Here is a 24,579-nt window from a genome sequence, read left to right as displayed (position 1 = left end):
CCTCCAATTTTGATTACTTAAAAAGGCAACTATAACTTTAAATTTGTTACGAACGCTTTCATACGTAAAACATAAACGTAACTCACGAATCCACTTACTTAGCGAACTTCTATATTTGTATATTTTTATTGCGTATATGAGAGGGCTCACCCCTTGTCGATACCTCGCTCTTTACACTAAAGCTTAAATTTTGTCCCAATTCCTTAGGAATGACCCCTGAATCACAAAGGCCGTAGAATAAATAGTTGAAATTACTAAAAGTACTTTAGCGTAAAGAGCGAGGTATTACGAGGAGGTAAACCCCTCATATGCGTAATAATTTCTGCTTGTTTAAAGTTTTAATGCTGCTCCTCACTTTTAGTAGAAAAAACTTTTCATATTTATTTTTCATTGTTTTTTTAAATAATACTAGAAAATCCTGCGCCCTCTCCATTGAAAGTCTCTTCCCCGATAAAACGTTCCTCCATTGAAAGATCCTCCCACGTAACCCCCCTCCCCCCTTCAACTCTCCCCCCAAACCAAAAAATCCCCCTGAAAACGTCTGTACACTTCCCAGTAACCATTACTATATGTAAACACAGGTCAAAGTTTGTAACTTCCAGCCCCTCTCACGGCGACTGCAGGGGAGTAAATCGTCCCCAAAGACATAGTTTTTAGGTTTTTCGACTATGGTGAATAAAATAGCTATCTCAGAATTTTGATCCGGTGACTTTGGGGAAAAAATGGGCGCGGGAGGGGGCCTAGGTGCCCTCCAATTTTTTGGTAATTTAAAAAGGGCCCTAGAACTTTTAATTTCAGTTAGAATGAGCCCTTTTGCGACATTCTAGGACCACTTAGTCGATACGATCACCCCTGGGAAAACACAACAAAAAAACAAAAAAACAAATAAACAAGCATCCGTGATTTGTCTTCCGGCAAAAAATGCTAAATTCCACATTTTTGTAGATAGGGGTTTAAAACGTCTACAGTAAGGTTCTCTGATAAGCTGAATCTGATGGTGTGATTTTTGTTAAGATCGTAAGACTTTTAGGGGGTATTTCCCCCTATTTTCTCAAATGAGGCAAATCTTCTCAGGCTCGTAACTTTTGACGGGTAAGACTAATCTTGATGAAACTTATATGTTTAAAATCAGCATTGAAATGCTATTCTTTTGATGTAACTATTGGCAGAAAAATTCCAGTTTTTTAGAGTTTTGGTTACTATTGAGCTGGGTCGCTCCTTACTACAGTTCGTTACCACGAACTGTTTGATATTAATGAAAATATGTCTCTTAGGTATAAAAACTGTTGGTTTTTTAGTCTTATGACATTAATTTTGGATTTGTATACCTTTTTGCATGGGCATTTTAATGCTATTTGAATCAACTTAAAATATAATGCACGATCAAAAACTACAAAGAATTTTCTAATTCCTTATTAAATTTGCGAAATTATTTAATACATTCTTATTTATTGATAAATTTTGCAACATAACCCTCAAAGTTGATGTAAAGCACAAGGCTGTGGCTCCCTATTTTAGGTTTCCTTTTTTATCAGTTAGTTAAAGTTACATTAAGAACTTTGGTAAATTAATCACTAAAAAATTGGGATTTCAAAGCACAACCTGAAGCTAATTCTTCTTCCTGTTCTTCTTCATTATCTTCCTCATTTTCTTTTGCTCTAGCGTTGGCACATAACGCCCCTTTACGTTTCCCGCAAGCAAAGCTACAGGGCAAACAGTTCCAATGGCAGGTGCATCGGAGAGACTCCCAAACGCTGGTGTAGTGTATGCACTTGCAACTTTCATTGTAAATAATGGATCCCAAACATCCTTCAGGTCCTCCTCAATTTTTCTCTTTGAGTATGTGGAGCAGAGCTTTCTATCCATCTTCGGCGATCTCCTGGTGGTTGGATTCTGATAAAATGAAGATCTTGCAAAGGATGTTAAAAATCCAATCTTTAAGTTTCCCTATGCAATGAATTCTAGATGTTGCATGGCAAACGAGTAAATCTTTTGATACTTCGGTTCCTTGATTGTTCTTGATCCTTTTTTTGTCTTATACTCGTCATTTCTTTCCATGTGTAATACTTTGGTAACATCGTTGCCTCGTCTATAAAGAAAACGTCAACTTGATCTAATTGCGTAATTTTGTTTGAACCAGATTTTACGCTGGAAATTGAATCTTATGGAAGTAGGACTTTCAAGTCAAATGTCTTGTGCGTTGATTGTCCAAAATGCAATTAATTTGATGCGATTCTGCTAAACAGAATACATTTTGCTTTGCGGTTTTGACCATAAGAAATGTGGTACAAGTCTTATACAAAGAAGCTTTACCGGTACCGCCTGTCCATCAATGAAAAACTTTTCTTCCAATATATTTAGGGTCACTGGTAGCTCTTAGAATATTGTTCACGATGTCAATCTGTTTTCTTTGCCAATATATACGTCCTCAAGCAGCAGCATACTCATGAGAATTTAGAACGCCCATTTTTTAGCCATCTTTGTAAGTCTTAATGTTGTCCATACCCTGTGTTCCCCCAAAAAAACTAAAATCTTGGCCTTCTGTTGCTGTTGTTTAGAACTCGGATGCAATAATACGATAACCACGTTTGATGGCAGTAACCTATGATGCATTATTTCGTCGTGTATTCAGAATAAAATCAGTCAACTGATTTTACAATCTTTCCTAAAGACATTTTCTATCTGCAGGCCGTACAAAAACAAAAACCTGAATGAAAACTAGTCGTATTACGGAATGCATTTTGGGCACTGATGACTGTTCTAAGCCATCTATCAACTATTTAATGTTGACTGCGAGGTAATAAGCTCAGTCAACTTGTTAGTATGTCACACAATGAATATTATTCGTAGTAGTGAGATTTGTGAAATATGACAAACACGGAAGTACTCAAAAATAGAAGCATTTTAGATGAGCTACATCATTTACGTTGTTTTTTCGACTAATTACAAGCAAATGACAGATTGTAATTGGCTTTGTATATGCACTTGTATATGCCTTTAATAGTAAATTTTTGGTTGGTTTGCATTTGCTTCAATGTCTGGCTATGTCAAAAATAGGCTTCTAATAAGCCTCAATATGTACTAAATCCTCCTGTGTTTTTTTAATATCTTATATTGGGTATTGCCCGGATAAACGAATATTCAAGCACTGAAAGACATAGCTTTTTCTTTGGATTTCCAGCCCAAATAGTGACCAGTAAACTTCAGTTGGTGCAATGCAGCATCCATCTGCATATGTTGCTTCTTCAATATAAACCAAACACCGTTGAATTTCGACATCATTTATTGAAGTGCGATTATCTTTGTAGATTCATTTCTATAAATATGTTGCCTGGCTCTTCCTGCAAACATATTCGACATTGATGAGGCATCAGATTTTCGTTTTAGTAAACAAGCATTATATGTTGTCACATGACGATTATATCGTTCCATATGTTCGGTTCGGAATAATCCGTTCCTTTTCTATATAATGAAAGGTTATCTTAAAATTCTTCTTGTTTGTATCAGTCAAAATTGAGTTATAACAATGACGATACTTAGGTTACCCTCATCCGCTATAGATGTAATTGAACTCTACTGCATTGGAAACCTGAAGTGGCACTCAAATTTTCAGTTTTATTTTATGTACAATAGGCACTTACATTTAATTCTGGAAGGTGGTACGTAAGGGTCTCAACACAATGGTAAATATTTTATAAAGTGACAATATTATTAAAACCTATATGTGTATACCATCGAATTGCAAAATTGTAGACTGTTACATTTTTATCTGTTGTTCATCGTGATTCATGATAATCGAATCCATAGTCCAATGGGAATTAATTATCTAATTTCAGCTGAAATTCCAAAACTTGTGATCCTGTATTTATAAATTTAATATTAAATTAAAGAGGCAAGATGCTTGATTAATATTGTTGAAAAGTTAAAATACACTCCGGTTTTCCAAAGCAATCCAAAGAAATTGTATTTCTAGCGGATGATGAACAAGCAAATCATCGCTGCCATTTTGACCCCAGATTGAACCAAAATAATCAAGAAAAGTTCTCACATTACCTTGCAGTGTTCCAAAGGACAATGATAATTACCGAATCAAACAATAAGATCTCTGTTGAAATCGTTGGCAAAATAGATCCGGTAAAATATTTCTATAAATACATCTAGAAAGGACGTGATTATACTTCGATAGTTGTTGTAGAAAATCAACAGAGTAAAATTTACAATGATGCTAACACCTATGTTGAAAGTTGCTACATTACAACAACAGATCCCCGCTGTTGATTATTTGGCAACGATATCCAATTTTACTTTCTTCAGGGAAAAGTTTTTCTTTGTTCTCGAGACCCCTTGTCCCAAATTCTTTAGCACCTAAGTTTCAAACCTATTGAATAAAAATTCACTGGCAGTTTTGAGACACCATTTTCAGGGGGCACTTCCCCAAACTTATCTATTTTTACAGTAAAACATCCTCACCAAAAGGTTTTTTAGGTGTAAATTTCAAACCTATGAAGAGACAAAATTTGATCTGTCTATCTTACACCCTCCCGCTCTCCAATAAAAATGACAAAAGATCCCCTCATTTCATGAAAAGTTCAATAAAGTTTTCAAGTTCATCAGGAAATAAAAAAGTTGGTTTGTTTTTGGGCTCAATTTTTGTTGTGTCCCAACCTGAGAAAAGAAAAAAAATATTTTATATGCGAGGTCCTTGTAAAAACCATTTTTGTACGATTTAAACTATTGGGCATACCAAACTTTGCTTCTCTATTTTTTTGTGAATTCGCTCCCACCGTCCCAATGACCAACAAACTCCAACTTATTGTTAGAGAAAATGAAACATTCTCTGTTATATTTTTCTTAGAACCTACTTTCTGGTTAAACAAAGTATTTATTTGATTTCTATGTTGTTTGGCATTTGGGTTCCTTTGCTCAAGGACTTACAGATAAATAGTTCCAAGACGATAGAGAAAAACATAAGCCGTTTTCTGAGATTCCTTTTTGGAGGGTGAGTTCCACCTATCTAAGTATTTTTGCATAATATGGAACCCCAAAGAATTGCAGATGTAGTTTTCAAATCCTTCGTTAAAAAAATTTGTATACCCTTTATCGGGCCTCATTTTGGGCAAATAAATATTTTTTTCACTTTGGTTTGTGTGTTAGGTTAAATCCTCTTAGCTTAAGTACTTGCACATGGATTCCAAGTAAATAAAAAAAATGTAGTTTTTTCAAGTAAAAAAAGCGTAGAACCCTACTCTAGAGGTTTCAAGCTCCTTTCTTCAAAAATTCGGAATTTAGTAATTTTGTTTTTGCTAGAAGAGAGATCACAGATGCCTGATTCTTTTTTTTCAAAAAATGGGTCACCATGATCGTGGCGATGCTCCGGTGGTCTTCCCGGACATCAGGAGAGGGCAGAAATTGAAATAGAGCAGAAATTGAAAGTTTTAATGCCCTTTTTAAATGGCCATAAAGATTGGAGGGCAACTAAGGCCCGTCCAACACCTGTTCTTCTTGAAATTGTCTCATCAAAATTTTGAGATAGCTATTTTGTAGAGCATATTTCAAAGGCGGAATAACTGTGCCTTTTGAGATAACGTGTCCCCCCACAGCCTCTACGGAAAGGTCTTTAAGTTATGAAACCTGCCCATGGTTTACGAATAATATTTCTTATGAGTAATTATGTATACATTTTGCCCGTGGGGGGATCAAATTTTCTGATGGAAGTACTTTCCATGTGGAAAGAATTTTCTATGGAGTGAATTTTCCAGGGAAAGCTTTAAACAGGGGAATTTAACAGGATTCCTATACGAAATTCTTCTTATGTCCTGCTTCTTCTTTGCCGACTCAGTTTTACGCGTTCTTCTGAGTTAATACAGGTTTCATGAGATTATTTTCTGATTTAAAATCTCCTTTTTGATGCTTTTATAATATATGTACAAGGAAATAGAGTGTAAGGAGGCAGATAGTTACCAGAAGGCCAAAAAGATCAACATAGCCTCAAGCTTTATGACATATCCAGGGCCTCATTACTAGTAAAAATAGTAGCCTGTCTCTGTGGTCTGTCAGCTCAAACGATTGAAGTAAAAAAAATTACAAACTGGATGTTACAATCTCAAAGCTTTTTATTCAAAGTCGATACCTGAAAATATAAGGCATTCCTCAAGCTGAGTCTGTAGGACGTCTTTACCCTTACGTCAGATGCTTATCCAAAGATCGCGTAAAAAGTCAATTTAGTCTTCTTCCAAACCGTTTCTCACTTTTAAAAGTGAATAACTGTCGAAAGCGGTGCAGGATATATTTGACACTGTGTAGGTCAACCCGCCGAATTAAAACTCAATTTTTTTTCTAGGAATTACTCTGCTCAATGTCAAAGCACGAAAGGCGGAACTGATTTAGGCAGTATATGTCGCATGTCATTCTTCGATTATCACGAGTGCTTCTCCTGGACCAGTTTCCGAGGCAAAGAAACTGAAGAGAATAAAATGTTCAGCCCTTACCAATTATATTCTTGGACCAGAAAGTCTCCGAGAGATTGTAGCTGATATTGGTGACAGGGGATATTCCCTTATTCTGGACGAATCGACTGATGTTGCCACCATGAAATTTATGTGAATTTGTATGAGATATTATAGATCTAAGATAAAGAAGGTTCTTTGTGCTACTTTGGGCATGGTCAAAGTACGTTCGATCACTTCTGTAATTTTATGTCGAGAACTGAAAGACTTCTTAGCTTCATGTGGAATTCGCCTAAGAAATCTGATAGGTATCGGGACAGATGGAGCAAACAACATGTTTGGTCGGAACCATTCGCTGTTCACATTATTACAAGATGACGGATTGCCTCAACTAAAAATCTTCAATTGTGTGTGTGAATCACTACATTTTTGTGCTTCCGAGGCTGTTGGAGAGCTTCCAGGCAATTTAGAGTTCATGCTCTCAGAGACTTGCAATTGGTTTAACGTTAGTTCGCTACGAAGAGCATTAGCAAATGCTCAAGCTAATAAATACCCTGTTATAAAGAAATTGCTCCTTCCAACACCCGTTGGCTGTCTCAATGTAGAGCTGTCGTTCACACACTCAAGCAGTATTCTGAGCTGTCAGCAAACTTTCAATTATCGAAGGAAAAGGAACGTTGCTACACTGCCCAAGTGCTCCGTGAAATGTATTTCAATGAACGAAATAAGGTATATATTGTTCTCTTGAAGCCATTATTGGCTGAATTCCAGAGAGCTACCCTCCTTTTCCAACACACTAGCGCACATCACTTTCGTTTATTTGAAAAGCTAAAATAGTTTGTATTAAGTCTTCTGCGGAGAATATTGCACAAGTGTGCAGTGTCATTAACAGTGAATATGGACTTTGAAATTTATTACCTTCCTACAGCCTGATTTGACTACGGATTTGAGTTCCCTTGGAAGCTTGAAAGATCTAACTTGACCAGTCATCAAAAGGAAGAAGTAAAGTTGCGTTGCCTCAAATATCTCAAGGCAGACGCTAGAGCAGTTTTAAAGCACTTGCTCCCAGATCTTGATTTTCTGTATAAACTGAAAGTGCTTTCCTTCACCATTTGTTTGTTACAGTTGCGTCCTCGGTTTAGTGATTTGCCTGTAGATATTATTCCAGTGCTGAATATTAGCGAGTTAGAGAGTTATTGGAGATGAATCTGGGTAGTTGACTGGGCATCGGCTTGTGGCGGAAGAAATTCATAGTGATTCAGGATCAAGGACCTGCACCCTTTTGATGCAGGTGGTGTCCTTCCATTTCGTGACTTAACAAAGTGGGTGTTGATTCTCCTCAGCCTGCCAATAAGCAATGCTGTAGTTGAGGGGTCATTTATATGATGGATATTGTGAAGAACAAACTTCGGAATCGAACGTTGTTACATATGCTAAACTCAATAGTAGTCTTTCGGTTGTGGTTGTCAGTATATGGTATTTGCTGTTCGCAGTTTAAGCTTACTAAAAAAAATGTTGCTGTTCATAAGTGAAATCTATATTCTTGGGGGTTGCAATGCAACCAGAAATCTGAATTTTAACAATGATCTTGATGACATACTGGTATCAAAATAGAATCGCAGAACTAGCTCTTTATTCGTTTTATTTCCTTCTGATGCTGTTCTTATTCTGGTGTTCTTTTCTAAGTTCTCGATGTGTAGATCTAAACTTAGAAAAAAAGGATTTCCAACAAGAAAATGCGTCGAAATTTCAACCGCTTAAAAAAAATAAAATTTCTGGCTGAATTTTCAACAAAGGTTTAAATCGAAAAAACAAGTGTGATCTTCAACGTCTTTTTATTTTTCCAACAACAAATGTTTAAATTCCAGCAAAAGAGTTTAACATTCCATGTTCTGTTGACTTTCCAATTGAAAGTCCAACCAATTAGTTTTGAAATTCTAGTGAAAGAATTGTATATTTTACACTTTGCTGACATTCCAAAAAAATGTTGAAAATCCAACGAAGAAGCTTAATATTCTACGTTTTCCTGATTATTCTAGCAAAAAATGTTCAAAATAAGATACAAAATTATTTTTCAATAAGAAGTTTTTTCCATTTGCACCTCACGGTACGAATAGGAAAGAAAAACAAATGTCGGAATTCTTCAGATTCTGTGAAATTCATATAAAAATGAGCTCCTTCAGTGGAGCCAAAACTAGGAATCTTCGGAGTGGAGCCTGATTGGTAAAAGAAATAGAATTGATAAGCTGCAATTTAACAACCAAAGTGCTGGATTACAAAATAATTAGCTTTTGAAATGCATATTTTTCTAAGGTGATGACGCTGAATATCTAGCTTGCAGTTAGCTTTTTCAAATCAAAAGTTTCTCGTGTTCGTTCAATATATTGGTATTTCAGTTGTTGTAGCACTTTTATTTTGTCAAAAGCTGTACATTATATCTCATTTCTCGGAAATTATTTTTAATTTTTCTTGCTTGAGGTATTAAGAAAATGTACCAAAAGCATTGAGAGATTTTCAATCATTTCGTTGATTCTCTTGAAGTTTTTTTTCTTTTGTGTTACAGAATTTCAAGCTTCAATTATTTACTTTTTTGCATTTTACCACTCTATCCAAAGAAGTAATTAAGCCTGTGTATTTCTACTTGTAATATTTTGGTCATGATTTTGTTTTGCTCGCTAAAATTATTTTGCTTATTAAAGAGGTCTCATTGCGTTTTTTATTACTCGTGATTTTTTTTTTGTATTACGATGTCAATGCAAAAAGAATTGGCTGAGAACCTTGTCCATTAAAACTAGCGACAAGAAAAAAAGAAGGTTTTCAGTGAAAAGTCTTAACGTCTTAAATAACCATAAAAGTCAAAAATATTTAGCTGTCACGTAGCTTAAGGTAATTTTTAGATTATAATATTGCTTCAAAATTTGTTTCTAAAGAGATAAACATAAAGAAAATATAATATTTTGTGACAAATTAAAAAAAATCCTCGCTTATTGGGGCAGTGGGGCATGAAGAAGTGGCTTTATTTGTATAGGGCTATAGCTCTCGGAAGGGTATGGAGAGGCGGCAACTCTGTTGAAAGGTGTAAATTCGGAGGGAAAACTAAAACTGTAAGGAATTATCTCCCTTGTATCCCTGGCCACGGAGTCTTTCGAGGGGGAAGAAGTGTATTTTGATTCAATTTTGAATTGTATTTTGTATTGTCTTGTATTTAATAATAAACTTCTCTCTTTCTCGAGAAAGAATGGCCCCTTTGTCTTTTTTATTTAGCTTTCATCTAAAATAGCAGCAGTCACAATTAAATCATCTAACTTTGATCCTAAGTCTGAACGCATGTTCTTTGATTTCAAAAGTCTTGAGTTTGAAAATTCCATTAACGAATTTTTTCAAACTAAACAGTTTTACTTTCGCACCATAAGTTTTTCAATGCAAAAGCTGAGCCTCAGAAAAAAAAACCTGAGTTCAAACTATTAAGCTGCCATACAGCTCAAGGTAATTTTTTTTTTATATTTCAAACTTTAAAGCAGCAAAAAATGTCAATTAATCCAGTCTGCCTTGGAGGTTTATCCTTTTTCCCTGCGAATGTTGAGGGGAGATCAATAAAATTACGACTCTTCCTGAAGTTTAAAGAAAAAACAATAAGAATAGCTTTCAGACTGAAAATTCAGACTTAATGTTGTATCTAGATGTAACATTCTCCGTAAAACAAGCTTTCGGACATCCTCACTATAAATTGAAGTGCAAAAGTGGATTATTTTGGTAAGATTTTTTGGATAATGTTCGGGCATGTTTTGAAAACCCTAGGGTGTTTTTGTGCGTTGACAATCTAGCAACACTGTGCAACAGCATCGTTTTCCACATTTTCTAACATTAGGAGTTTCTAATTGGCTGGACCTGATGGTCTGATTCTAATTGAGATCGCTTGAACCCTTAAATGACGGGTGCTCCCCTATTTCAAAAATTGGGCATATTTTCTAAGGCTAGCAACTTTTAATGAATTAATGATAATAAACTTTATATATTTCGAATCAGCATAAGAATTTGATTCTTTTGATGAGTCAATGGTCATGAAAACTTTGTTTTAGGAGCGAAATTAAAACTTAGAACGAACAGAAATCACTCCATATATGAAAGGGGCTGTTCCTTCCTCAACGAGGAGGGAACAGCTCCTTTAAATACGGAGAGATTTCTGTTCGTTTCAAGTTTTAATGTCGCTCCTTACTTTCAGTTAAAAAAAAAATTATTTAATCTTAGTAAGAAGCGACCCGGCTCAATAGTAAACGATACCCTTAATATGAGATCTTGATACTAATAGACACATTAAAAGAATTGGATATTTATGATGATTTTAAATATATAAGTTTCATCAAATTTAGTCTTACCTATCAAAAGTTACGAGCTTGAGAAAATTTTACTTATTTTAGAAAAAAAGGGGGAAACATTCCCTAAAAGTCATAGCATCTTAACAAAATCATACCATCACATTTAGCGTATCAGAGTTTCAAGCTCCAAAAATGTGGAATTTCGTATGTTTTACCAGAAGACAGATCACGGATGTGTGCTTATTATTTTTTTTCTCCGGGGGTTGTCGTACTGACCTAGTGGTCATAGAATGTCAAAAGAGGGCCCATTCTAAAGAAAATTGAAAATTCTAATGCCCTTTCTAAGTGACAAAAAAACTAGGCCCCCTCCGACGCTCACTTTTTCCCAAAGTCTCCTTCCCTAGCCATTTTTTCCCTAAACATTTTGTTCAGTGTTATCGAAAAACCTAAAAACTATGTCTTTGGGGACGGCTTACTCCCTCAGGGGATAGGCTGCAAGTTTCAAACTTTAACCAGTGTTTACATATAAAAATGGTTATTAGGAAGTGTACAGATATTTTCAGGGGATTTTTTATTGGTCGAGGAGGGGATCGAGGGGAGGGGGTTACGCGTAAGGATCTTCCCATGAAGGAATATGTCATGGGAGAAGAAAATTTCCTTGAAGGCGGAGCAGTATTTTCTAGTATTATTAAAATAAAAATAAAACAATGAAAAAATAAATATGACATTTTTTTCAACTGAAAGTAAGGGGCAGCACTAAAACATAAAACTAACAGAAATTACTACGTGTATGAGAATTCGTCTCTTCCTAAATATCTGCTCTTTACGCTAAAGTATTCTTAGGAATTTCAACTATTTATTCTACGGCCTTTTCATTCAGGGGTTATTCTTAAGGAATTGGAACAAAATTTAAGCTTTAGTGTAAAGAGCAAGGTATTAACGAGGGGACAAACTCCCGAATATACGTGGTATAAATATACAAATATAGAAGTTCGTTACGTAAGTTAATTCGTAAGTTACGTAGTGTTTTTTACTAATAAAAACATTCGTAAGAAATTAAAAGCTCTAGTTGCCTTTTTAAGTAGCCAAAAGATTGAAGGGCAACTAGACCCCCTCCCCCACCCCTTTTTTTATCAAAATCCTCCGATTAAAACTAAGAGAAAGCCATTTATCAAAGACAGTAGTATTCAAATTTCGTTTTAAGTATTCATGTGCGGAGAGCCAACATAAAAACATGCATTAACTCAAAAACGCTCAGAAATTAAATTAGAAGAACAAGTTTTTTTTAACTGAAAGTAAGGAGCTATATTAAAATTTAAAAGAAGAGAAATTAATGTGTAAGTGAAAGGGGCTGTACGCTCCTTAATGCCTCGGTCGTTACGCTAAAGTTTTTAACTGTTTTAAAAAGTAGAACTAAGAGAAAGAGTCAAACTTTAGCGTAAAGAGTGGGGCGTTGAGCAGGGAACAGCCCCTTTCTTATACGGTGTAATTTTTGTCTATATCAAGTTTTAATTTAGCCCCTTACTTTCAGCTTAAAAAAAACTTTTTTTTATTTAATCGCTAACAAAATCGCCAGACGTTACACTATTAGTTGATCAAAATCTCACACAATCTTTTAATCAAAATCTTACCCTATTAAAATATAAAATATAAAAATATAAAATATAAATGTGTCTTGCAAGTTAGTGTGTCATGCCAGAAACAGAACCTTAAGGATTTTCTCATATTCTTTTATTAATATCGTCACCAAACCTTATCAGCAAATAGTTTCAGGATGACAACACTTTATACGTTAACGATAAAGAGAGCATTTGTTTTTCGCTGATATCTTTTCCACAGTTTGTTGCTGTCAGTTGCATTTGAGCTGATTGATTTGAATATTCAGGATCAAAACTTTCTAATTGGTGTTGTCAATGGGTAAGATACCAGATTCCAAAGGATTGTTAAGATAATTAGTTTAGGTTTTGTCTTCATTATAATTTTTTTTCAGGCAAAGTCGTTTGTGCTTTTTTACTTTTTCAGGCAGTTCCAATCTCCTTTGGTACTTTTTAGGGTTCAAAGAGGCAAATCAGGTGCATTTGAAGTGTTTTTGTGTTTTTTTCAAAAAAAGAATTTTTCGATGAACGAAATTTTTTTTTCATTCTGCTGACTTCGCCTGAAAAAGCCATAATGAAGACAGGGCTTTAGAAAGAATGTGACATGGTTTGCTCCAAATCGGTTTTCTTATAACAGAAACAGTCCAGTAAGATTTTTCCTCTTGGAACAAAACATGGTAGTGGCGTCCAGGGGCTAAATTTTCTGTCTTAAGGATTAGAAGAGAAAGAGAAGAAGGGGATGGGTCATATTCGTATTTTCACTTTGAAATGAAAGTTCTTATGTTTATTTTATGTTAATATGTTTTTTTTTATTTTGGAACATTAAATTAAATGCGATGAAAAATCCTCAAAAAGGTGCCAGAGTCTCCTTTAATATGGAGGTTTTTCAAAATGATTTGTCACCAATCAAATGAGACTATGATTTTGTTATATATCCTCAAAAAGATGGCATAGGCTTCTTTAATATAGCGGTTGTTCAAAATAATTTGTCACTAATTCGGTGAGACTATGATTTTGTTATCCATCCTCAAAATGATGCCAGAGTATCCTTTAATATGGCGGTTGTTCAAGATGATTTGTCACTAATGAATTGAGACTATGATTTTGCCATCTATCATCAAAAAGATGCCAGAGTTTCTTTTATAAGGCGGTTATTCAAAATGATTTATCACTAATCAAGTGAGACTGTGATTTTGTTATCTGTTTTTGTTATCCCCAAAAAGATGCCAGAGCCTTATTTAATTTGATGGCTGTTAAAATCATTTGTCACTAATCAAGTGAGACTATATTTTGTTGTCTATCCTGAAAAAGGTGCCAGAGTCTTCAATAATATGGAGGTTGTTCAAAATAATTTGTCATCAATCAAGTGAGACTTTGATATTGTGTCTATACTTAAAAAGACACCAGAGGCTCCTTTAATAGGGCTGTACTTCAAAATGATTTGTCATTAATCAAGCGAGACTATGATTTTGTTATCTATCTCCAAAACGATGCCAAAGTTCCTTTTAAAAAGGTGGTTGTTCAAAATCATTCGTCAATAATCAAGTGAGACTATAATTTTGTTTTCTATCCTATAAAGGATGCCAAAGTCTCCTTTAATATGACGGCTGTTCAAAATGACTTATCACTAACCAAGTGAGGCCATAATTTTTTTTATCTATCCTCAAAAAGGTGCCAGAGTTTCCTTTAATATGGCATCTGCTCAAAATGACTTTTCACTGACCAAGTGAAACCATGATTTTGTTATCTACCCTCAAAATGATCCCAGAGTCTCCTTTAATATGGCAGTTGTTCAAGATCATCTGTCACTAATAAAGTGAGACTATGATTTTGCCATCTCTCATCAAAAAGATGCCAGAGTTTCTTTTAATAAGGTGGTTATTCAAAATGATTTGTCACTAATCAAGTGAGACTATGATTTTCTTATCTATCTTCAAATAGATGCCAGAGCCTCCTTTAATATGGCGGTTGCTCAAGATGATTTGTCACTAATCAAGTGAGACTATGATTTTGCCATCTATCATCAAAAAGATGCCAGAGTTTCTTTTAATAAGGTGGTTATTCAAAATGATTTATCACTAATCAAGTGACTATGATTCTTTTTATCTATCCTATATGAGATGCCAGAGTCCCTTTTAATGAGGTGGTTGTTCAAAATAATTTGTCACTAATTAAATGATACTAAGCTTTTGTTATCTTGCTATAGATAGATCTTATAAAAGAGTCTCCTTCAATTTGGCAGCAGTTCAAAATCGTTTATCACTAATCAAGTCAGACTATGATTTGTTTTTATCTATCCTCAAAAAGATCCCAGAGTCTCCTTAAATATGGCGGTCATTCAAAATAATTTGTCACTAATCAAGTGAGACTATGATTTTGTTATCTATTCTCAAAAAGATGCCAGAGTCTCCTTTATTATGGCGGCTGTTCAAATGAAAAATGTTCTGGACTGGAGGATGGAACTGGAGGAGGGAAAATTTAAATCTTGGGAACCAAAAATCATGAAAAACACTTAGAGTGGCAGGATCAGGATGAACATAGATGGAAAGAATAAGCAGGTTCTTAATACGTTAATGACAAAACCGGATCAGATCCGATCTCTTTGAGGGAGTTCGAGGATTTATAGTGCTTTAGCGAGTTTGAGAATAAACACAAGCTCTAGATCCGTAACCAGACCGGATATAGTCTCTTCGGGAAGAGTTGGTGGAGTGGGGGAGGGGTCCAGTGTTTTGGCAAGTTTGGTACTTGTGGACGTGCAGTAAAATTGAAAGGTCTGTCAGGGATCTGTATAAATTGAATTGATAACAGTCGTTCTGCCCAATTTGAGAATCTTGGGGACTGAAGGCTGCTGGATCTTCCAACCTCGTCACAAGTGCCATATGAGGCCTTGGCCCTTGTTCAGTCTTTTATTCAATTTTGTCATGTTATATTCATTTAATTAGTGTCTTTTTCGTCAGTCTTGTCACAATAACTGAGTGTTATTCTTGTCCGCTGACATGAGTATCACTCTTGTATAACAAAGACTGTCTACTTCGTGACTTGATAGTCAGTCTAGTTTTTCTGTCAGTTTTCTTGTCCTGTTCCTTGTCCTGTGACAAGAATGAAAAAAATTCCTAAAGAAGTGACATGAGCTGGACAAGAGTGACAAGACTAGATGTAAAAAAAAAACACTGGTTTAATAGGGTGGTAATTCAAAATTGATCATAAATAAATAGGTCAATTGAGATTAAGATTTGACATATGGGAAAAATGCTGTGTTCCTGACTGTATCAGCCTGCCTCTTTATGAAGGGTAGGCCATGAAACACAGTTAGGACGAGTTGCCAAATTTATATCTCGAGATAGTGAAGGCTATATATCTTGGTATAAAACCTGATGGGGTTTGGTGTGTTATGAAAAATTTGACTGATCGCCTCTATTCTGAACTTTTTTGTCTGTGTATTTATTTGTCTAACTTGGGATATTGAACCGCTATAAAATAGATAAAATAAGCATACCATTCAGTTCAAAATTCAATGCTGCATCCAAATTTAGTCATTTTTTGTAGAAATTTCTTTCAGAAATTTATAAAATTTATCACTAGCGGGATTATATACTTCCTCTAGATTATATAAATCAATGTTTTTGGGGAGACAAAGCAAAAAAGGGCCAGTCTCTATGTTTTTATTGGAGTGACCTAGACCCTAAATCCCAAGCTAGTGGAAAAATAAACCAGAACTAGTTTTTTCAAATTCTGGAATCTTGTAATTCCAGATTTCTTTAAGAACTGATTGCTTTAATATTCCAATAGAAGATTGAATTCTGAATCAAATGGTATGTTTATTTCTTAGCTATTTAATTTTCGTCATATATTCGAAATATATCATTAGTTTCTCCACTTTAACTTAAAAGATACAGGAACAAGTGACTTACTAGAAACTAAATCCTGTTTTGGCACTTTCCAATTAATAATTTTAATATAGCATCTCCTTTCATGGCATGGATGCCCTAATGCCACAATTAATGTGACATTTAGGTCAGTGTCAGATAAATTACTAGGGGTTTGATGGAGAAATAAGTAGGCTGGGTTTGATTAAATGCAGTTTTTCAACATTTGGGTAGGGAGCTACAAGTGAAGACTCAGTTTATTTGAGTGTGTTCTAATTGTTAGGAATAAATGGGATAAGATATCTCCAAGTACAAAAATTCAGAATTTGGTGCTGGACATTCCAATGGTAGATTCCAAAATTTATTGTCGCTTCGCTCCAGAAAATACCACCTCAGGCATTCCCTCAGCTCTTCTGTCTGCAATTATACAAAAAAAAATGACATTTGCTAACCCTCATATAAAAAAACTTAAGCTCTTTCCAGCGCAAGATTAATTTTTATAGCTATTTAATTCCTCAAAAAAAATTTCTAAGAGAGGGAGAAAAGAAAACAAATGCAAGTGATAAAGATTTTCTAAATCAAAATTATTTTTGCCGTTTCCAGGGATACTTTTTCTTTTTAAGATTATTTAATTCTTTTCGATTATGTTTTAGAGGCAAATTGAAATGAGAGCATTCGAACCGTATTATTACTTTATTCTTGTGATAGGTCCTGCAATAATCCAGCGTGTCACGCCAAAGAATACTCTCTCAGGCTTTTACTTAGTTATTATGAATGCAAATAAATAAAAACAAAATGACATTTCATAGCTCTGATTCTTAGATAAATTAGACGCTTTGCAACACAATATTAATTTGTTAGTTTTTTAAGGGTGTTTGCTTCTCTAAAATGGGTTTGAAAGGCAAATAAAAGAAATAAAACACTTTTTAGTCATATGTTTCAAAAATTTTCGGAGTTTCGCGGCTGAAAGTGCTATGTCTGCCAAATGATCGGTATTAAATGAAAAACGTGCGGGAGCCACTGCATAGTGACTGTGCATTTTGTTGGCATATTATAGGCTTTTCCACGCATTATAGATCTCCACTCCCCCTTAAAAATATGCTAGTTACGCCACTAGTAAAAAAGGTAACACTCCTGTAATCAACTATTTTAAACTATGTCTTCGAGTAGGCCAAGTTTAAGGTTCTTTGCAGGTTATATATATATATATATATATATATATATATATATATATATATATATATATATATATATATATATATATATATATATATATATATATATATATATATATATATATATATATATATATATATATATATATATATATATATATATATATAAATATAAATATATATATATATATATATATATATATATATATATATATATATATATATATATATATATATATATATTTACTATCCCAGTCTACTTATAAATATCTGCCCGCCCACGGAGGCCTTACTCGTTTCTTTTTGTTTCTTATACTTTCTGTTTTGTTTCTTGTATTGATACTCCGCTTTGATATTTCTGTAGAGGGTCAAAAATAAATTATTACATATATATATATATATATATATATATATATATATATATATATATATATATATATATATATATATATATATATATATATCAATCAATTTGATCAAAAATTATATACCGTTAGCAATTGCATCGTCCGGAATAGCCGCAACGTTGCTGCCAGGTGGTAGTTTAATTTTTTATATTCCTTGCAACAGTAAGATTTGAGCCTGAATACCTATGCATTTAGCACAAGGTCCGATCCACTTTACCATCTTTTATATATATATATATATATATATATATATATATATATATATATATATATATATATATATATATATATATATATATATATATATATATATATATATATATATATATATATCAACTGATTTTGCACTGATGTCCAAATAATTCCAAATAAGTTTTACCATTCAACTGTTTAACCAAATAAATAGGCTGAAGTTAGTAGTAATCAAATTATGGGAGAGTCAAATATAGCATAGTACATGGAAAATCGTGCGGGTATTCAGCATGTTCAGTATTTGTTGAAACTTCGATTGATTTGACAGTTGTTGTTTTTTTTCTGAAGGATGTCTGAGAGTTTTTTCTTGTAGAAAGCCGCTTGGTTGAGGGATTTTTTTTTGCTTACTTAGCTTGCTTTTTGGATTGAGAGCAATTATTTTGCTGAGTACTGGGGAAGTACAAGCTTGAAAATAAGTAGTTGAAGAAAAAAGATGATATGGGTCATTTTTCTGGTGGTTGATGCACATCTAATCCACAAACAAAAAAGTTAATTTACTCTATAGAGTTGTTCCAAAATCCCTCTCTTGTACTTATGGGTTTATCACTCTCAAACAAAATGCTAAAGGTGATGATTATAGGTCATTTCCATTAATAGCACTATACTCTGGTCAGTTGTGACTGACAGCTTTCCCAGCTGGAACTTCCCAGATTTCCTGTTCAGTGCTAATAAGCGCAATATTTTTAAAGAAGCTGTCTATAAGGCTCAAATACTTCGGTGCATGAAGTTTCGTGTATCAGATTTTCCTTGCCACCTTTGCGATAGCACCAGTGGTTTGTTCAAAGTGATGTTTCCTTACGATGTTTCAGAAAATTTACATTGAGCTCTTCTGATTTCAAATATCTAGTTAATGAGGGGCTGTGCGCGTATTTCCAGAATGAATCACTGAAACCCATCAAGGACTTTGATTATTACGTATTAGAATACGATGAAACAACAAATATTTCCATCCGTAAACAGCTTCACATATACATAAGGTCCTTCTCTCGTCAGCAAGACAAGGTTGTTAGCAGATATCTGGAAACCTCTTTAAGTGGAGAAGCAGCTACTGAGAAGTTGAAAGAGGGTTTACTTAAGGCGGTGAATAAGGCTGGTCTTCAGCTGCAACAGATGAGCACGTTAACAGAAGAAATTCAAGTTGATTGATTAAGTGAAAAACCAAGATGCAGGAAAGGGTCTCTTGGACATGGGCACAAGCAACCTGCTGGTCGTGAATAACGTATATGACAAAGGCCTGCAGGTTCTCGGTGATCATATTGCAGGCAGAGTCATTCAAGAGTATTACTTTTTCCACGAATGGCCCTTAAGATGCAGATATTTTGAGTCAGGTAAATAGATGAGTCAATACCCCAGCACAAGCTCGTGAATCACGTTCCAACATATGGCTAACCCTCGTATAAGCGGCAGAAAGACTGAATTCCGTGCGAACCTATTTTCTTAATTTTGACCCAAGGGAAGATCATCCTTAGTAAGTAGAGCTCAGTATAAAAAGATAGTCTCTTCGGTCAAGTCGGAGCTGGGATATTTTTTCCTATTTTGAGAAGGACTAGCATCTAGTTCATACTTTAGATTTGAAGCTCCGGGACTTTGTTACCTGTGTTCTCTCCCATGTATTGAACTCACAGCAGCACCAAGCTACTTGAGACCAACCCAGCTACGAAAACTCTTTCTTCATCCTAATATATTCAAATCCTACCTTTTACAGCCTCCAAAGTCCCATGAAGTTCCCATTTCCTTTAAATCTTTGTTTCCAGCATCCTCCTCCCCTGACCGCGTACGAAATGCCTTCTGTTTAGCCGTAGACGGTTGGCGGAAAATATCAATCTTGGGTTATCTGTCATCCTTCATCCGCAAAAGTTCCCAAACAATCCCAACCTTTCGTTCACTATAACCCTAGAAAGTGAAAATGAACAAAACTTTTCGCATACCCTTCTGTTTGATATATGGTCAGTCATCGGGCTACCCAGAAAAATCCTTAGGCAACTTCCCTAGGAAACATCTAGCAAATATTGTTTTGTTTTTTGGATCATCCAGGCTTCACAACCATATTTAATCACTGTCAATTCTGTAGCTTTCAATATTGTAGTCTTGGTTCACAGACTAATTTTCCTTTTCTCCCAGCTTTTTCCAACTGTGAAAAAAAAACACCCTGAGCCTTGGCTTTTCTACTTTAAATGTCCTCACTGTTCCTACCGTCTTTTCGTATTCTAACCTTAGCAACTTAGTGTTCTCATATTAATTTTCAGACCTATAGTAACAACCTGAAATTCTTAAAACCTCTAATCATTCAATTTACTCACTCTTTCATCCAGGATTCTTAAATCATCAGCATCATTGTAAGTTTAGGTAAGTTTTTTTTCCTCGTCTTATTCCCTATTCTCCCATTAACTTAACTGTTTTCCATAGTTTGCCAAAAGTTCTGCATTGTTTCCATCCTTACGAGGTTAAATATAAAGCAGGATGTCGTCAAGACTGGGAATTGCTAGTAGGTAAGCTTATGTGTCTCTTGGGCTACATGGTTAGCCCTCCTGATTAGGCATCCCTTAGGCACCAGGCGTGTTCCTAGGTGATGGATAGGGAAAAGTCTTTTTAGATATAATACCTCAGTAATATTCAGTAATACCTCAGAGTACCTCAAGATTTAAAATAAAGAGGTGTGAACATGGAGGAATCCAGCCGTTGGGGGTTCATATATTAAACCGAGGCACCCATGCACGGAGGATATAAATTAGTGCACAGGAGGAAGGAGACCCCTGATATGGTGATTCACAGGGCCCACTGGCTTGTGAACATGTCCCTACAGACGCCAAGCTTCCTCGCATCATTGAGAATAGCTGTAAGTTGTGGATGAGGTCGTATATGAGTCAACAGCCCCTGCTCGAGATAGAGAGGAACAGCCAGCCGAAATCTTAAAATCTATCTGAGTATCTTTTCTTCCCAGATATTGCTCTCAAATCACATAATCATTAATACAAGAAAACATACATGACCCAATGTTACCGCGTTCGTGGGTTTTGCCCGAAGACCGTGCAATACCATCTACCGCGTCCAGGGTAACTGACGAACCAGATACCGCGTCCAGGATAGTTGATAATGTGATGACCGACTCCGCTGGGAAGATTACTGATGACCTGACGACTGGCTACACCGCAAATACAATTTCCAACGTAACAAATCCTGAATCGGATATTCCGCCCCTGTTTACCCCTAAGACAACATTGTCAATAGGAATTTGAACTGAAAGGACCTGGCTAAGGAAGAAATGAAGGATCTACTTGTACGGGAAATCAACAGGTATAAGTGGAATATCATTGGTCTGCAAGAAACCCATATTCCAGTAACTGGTGTTGAATGGTTGGAGACACAACACTACTTTTGTCTGGTCGGAGCAATGGATTTCATCGCCAAAGAGTATTTTTTATATTTTTGAAGCAAGACAAAAAACCACTTATCTCCTCAACTCCAGTCTCCGAGCTTTTTGTTGCTATCTGGCTGAAAGGTTCGACTACGAACCTGAGTATCATCCATGTTTATTCGCCAGATTCTTCCCGTAGTGATAAAGAGTTAGAGTAATTTTACAGCCAACTCCAAAGCCTCACGGACTCCATTCCAAAATTCTCATCACACTAGATTCCAAAATTCTCATCATTGGAGAATTTAATGCAGTAGAGGGTGGAAATTCCGACGGTAATAAAGACGTCACGGGAAATTTTGGTCATGGTATTAGAAAAAGAAGAGGTGATTACCTTCTGGAATACTCGAATACTTCTGGAATAGTGGCACTCGTCCTGAAACGCGCAAAAACTTGCGTGCCTGACACAGTCGTTCTTGCAGGAGGACACTTTGACATCGATTGCATGTTTCTGCAACTGTCTGAAGTCGGCAACAAAACTCCAGAAAAAAGCCCCGAGATTCCGTACTGAGCTTCTAAAAGACTGGTCAAATCACAACTTTTACCGGATGAATCTTGATTTGACTTTCGAAACCCTATTAGAAAATTCTTCAGTAAATCCTAGGAAATGAATTTGGAAACCCTAGTCGACAAGAGTACCAAGATCTTCATACAGAAAGTCGAGACAGTCCTTGGAAGAACTAATGGCTCTGAACACTTATGGATCACAGAAAAGATCATTCAACTGTTTAAAAAGGTAAAATTCAGAAAACATAGACATTTTTAAGCATCTTAAGTGACAAAAAGAAAAAATGATCAAACGCGTTATAACCGCGTACATTCATTATAAATATAACCAATGCAATCTGGAATTCTGAAAAGGTTATACCCCTGCCACGTACAAAAGAAATCGAGAGCTATTTAGGTGAAAAACTACACTTATAAATGCAACCCTGGATAAGAACGGGACTCCCATTAATGACGCAGCAAGATTAAGAGAGAGGTGGAAATAACATCCCCCTATTGAAACCAAGCCCACCACCACTCATAAGCGAGGTTGAAGCTGCCTAGAAGTCACCCAAATCAAATAAATCACCTGGACAAGATAGATTGCAAGTAGAATTCCTGAATTTCGACTCAGAAGTCGTAACAGACCTCTACCACCGAATTGCTACACCTGCTGGACACAAGAAATAATTCCCGAAAACGTTCTGTTCCGCTACCATAATTCCTCTCCATGAGAATGGGTCCAAATCCGAATGTCACAATTACCAACCAATCAGCCTGACAAGCAAACCTGTCAAAGTTATGACCAAGATACTACTAGACATAATAAAAGCATAAACCAGTCACATAATCCCTTAGTATCAGGCAGGTTTTCGAGTATACCGCTAAACAATTGACCAGATTTTGTCATCCGTCAAGGAATGGAAAAATACCTTTAATACTCTTAATTGACTTCAAACAAACTTTAATCTTAATTTGGAGAGAAGGGCTTTTGCATATATTACTGCATTACGACATACAGTCAAATATCGTATTACTCATTTATAGCATGTGTGAGTGGCTCAGAAACCAGGAACAAACATTTGAGGAAACTGCAGAAGAATTCCAGACTTCTGTTGGTATTTTGCATGAATGTATCCTCTTTCCTCACATGGTTAAGTGCATCTACCACCGAAAAATGCCGCATGTTGAAGCAACCAATGGAGCAATAACAGAAGGGGTCGTAATCGAAAGGCACCCTCTTGGTCACCCTTCAAAGTGCTGTAAGGAGAACTTCTTCAACTGCTACCTCCCTGTTCTTCTCAGAATGGCACAGAACATAGAGCAGTGTAGGTGACAAATACATTCGCTCTTGAGTAGAGAGGCCCGGAGACGACCAATAAGGCCAGATGGGACTTCAGTCAAGTAAGTGAAGATGTAAGTAATCTAACATTAATGCAATTTTACATTGCCTTTTTTCCGTAAAAGATTCTGTAAAAAAAAAACAACACAATATGAGGAAAAAGCATATGGAAACTTATTTTGAAAGCACTAGGAACACTGTGACTTAAAAGGGTCCAGAACTTGCTATTTTACTGTACAAACGCCATCTAAAAATTTCATGTATCCGTGTTTGTCTATTGGACGAATTTGAGAAGATCATTACAGACTAATGACCTCTTAATGATGACAAAAATGCTACAAGAATGCTACCAGTATGTTCAAAGTGCCATAACCCTTTTTCGTTTTTTACCACAGATTTAAATAAGACACTTTTGAGTAATTGCACGAGGCTTTCCAATAGATTCCCCTAGAGGCTTTTCTGTAATTTATGGAGGTTCCTCCTCCTATAATTTTCCTGTTTACACGGTTTGTCTAAGGACATAAATTTCAAATAATCTGGATTTTCAAACCCTATAGTCAAATCCCAAATCTATTTAGTGGCTCTTTGCAAAAAACTATTTAATATTCATACTTAATATGAGATATTGAAATGAAAAAAACATGAACAAAACGCCCGAGAGAACGTGGATTTACCAACCTGAAACTTAATCTTTGCTTTTCAGCTTTGCTCAGTAAAACTTGTAAATCTTGTTTCCTTCGATTTCAAATGCAGTATTTAGGGAGAGGGAAAGAGCAAGATGGTCCTTACTTTTGCCCGATGTGAGGAATTATGAATGAGAGTGTAGGTCATGTGATGTATGAGTTTGAAGAACTGAGGGAGTTGGGAGATGAAAAATATGGAAAATTTTTGATGAGAGATGGCTGGTGAAATTATTGAGATATAATTGTTTTGCAAGCATTACAAATTTAAGACTATTTCTCAGGCTGGCAATGGATCAGAGAAGTAGATTTTTGTGATTTATGTTTATCTTCTTTTTATGATTTATGTTTCTCTTTGTGCTATGAGATGGTTATGTTATGTTTATTTAATAACAGTTAAAAATAAATTTCCTTTTTATTATGTTATTACCATTTTCCTATGGGTTTTAGTACAAAAAATCATTGCAAATTTTTTTGCAAAAATTTAGTGTTTATACTTAGTTCAGTCACAATGGAAAACGATCTTCCTGCCTCCCAAAGAAGTTGATGGGAGCAGAAAACGCTGCTTTCAATCCTTTTTTCTTTTTTAGCAATCAAGAATC

At 35.3% G+C, this 24,579-nt stretch overlaps 1 protein-coding gene across 2 annotated transcripts in view; it reads left to right on the top strand.

The window, feature by feature from the left end:
- Positions 1–12,574: 12,574 nt before the first annotated feature.
- Positions 12,575–24,579, top strand: part of LOC136030151 (eukaryotic translation initiation factor 4 gamma 3-like) — a 119,685-nt gene continuing 107,680 nt past the window's right edge. For both annotated transcript variants that reach the window (XM_065708855.1, XM_065708854.1), the window contains exon 1: positions 12,575–12,679. The gene's annotated coding sequence lies outside the window, so the exon portion shown is untranslated. The remainder of the gene's footprint in view (positions 12,680–24,579) is intronic.

This window comes from Artemia franciscana, chromosome 8, assembly GCF_032884065.1.
Source record: "Artemia franciscana chromosome 8, ASM3288406v1, whole genome shotgun sequence".
Classification (NCBI taxonomy): domain Eukaryota; kingdom Metazoa; phylum Arthropoda; class Branchiopoda; order Anostraca; family Artemiidae; genus Artemia; species Artemia franciscana.
The sequence above is the reverse complement of the archived record's forward strand: the minus strand, read 5'-3'. Positions and strand labels throughout refer to the sequence as shown.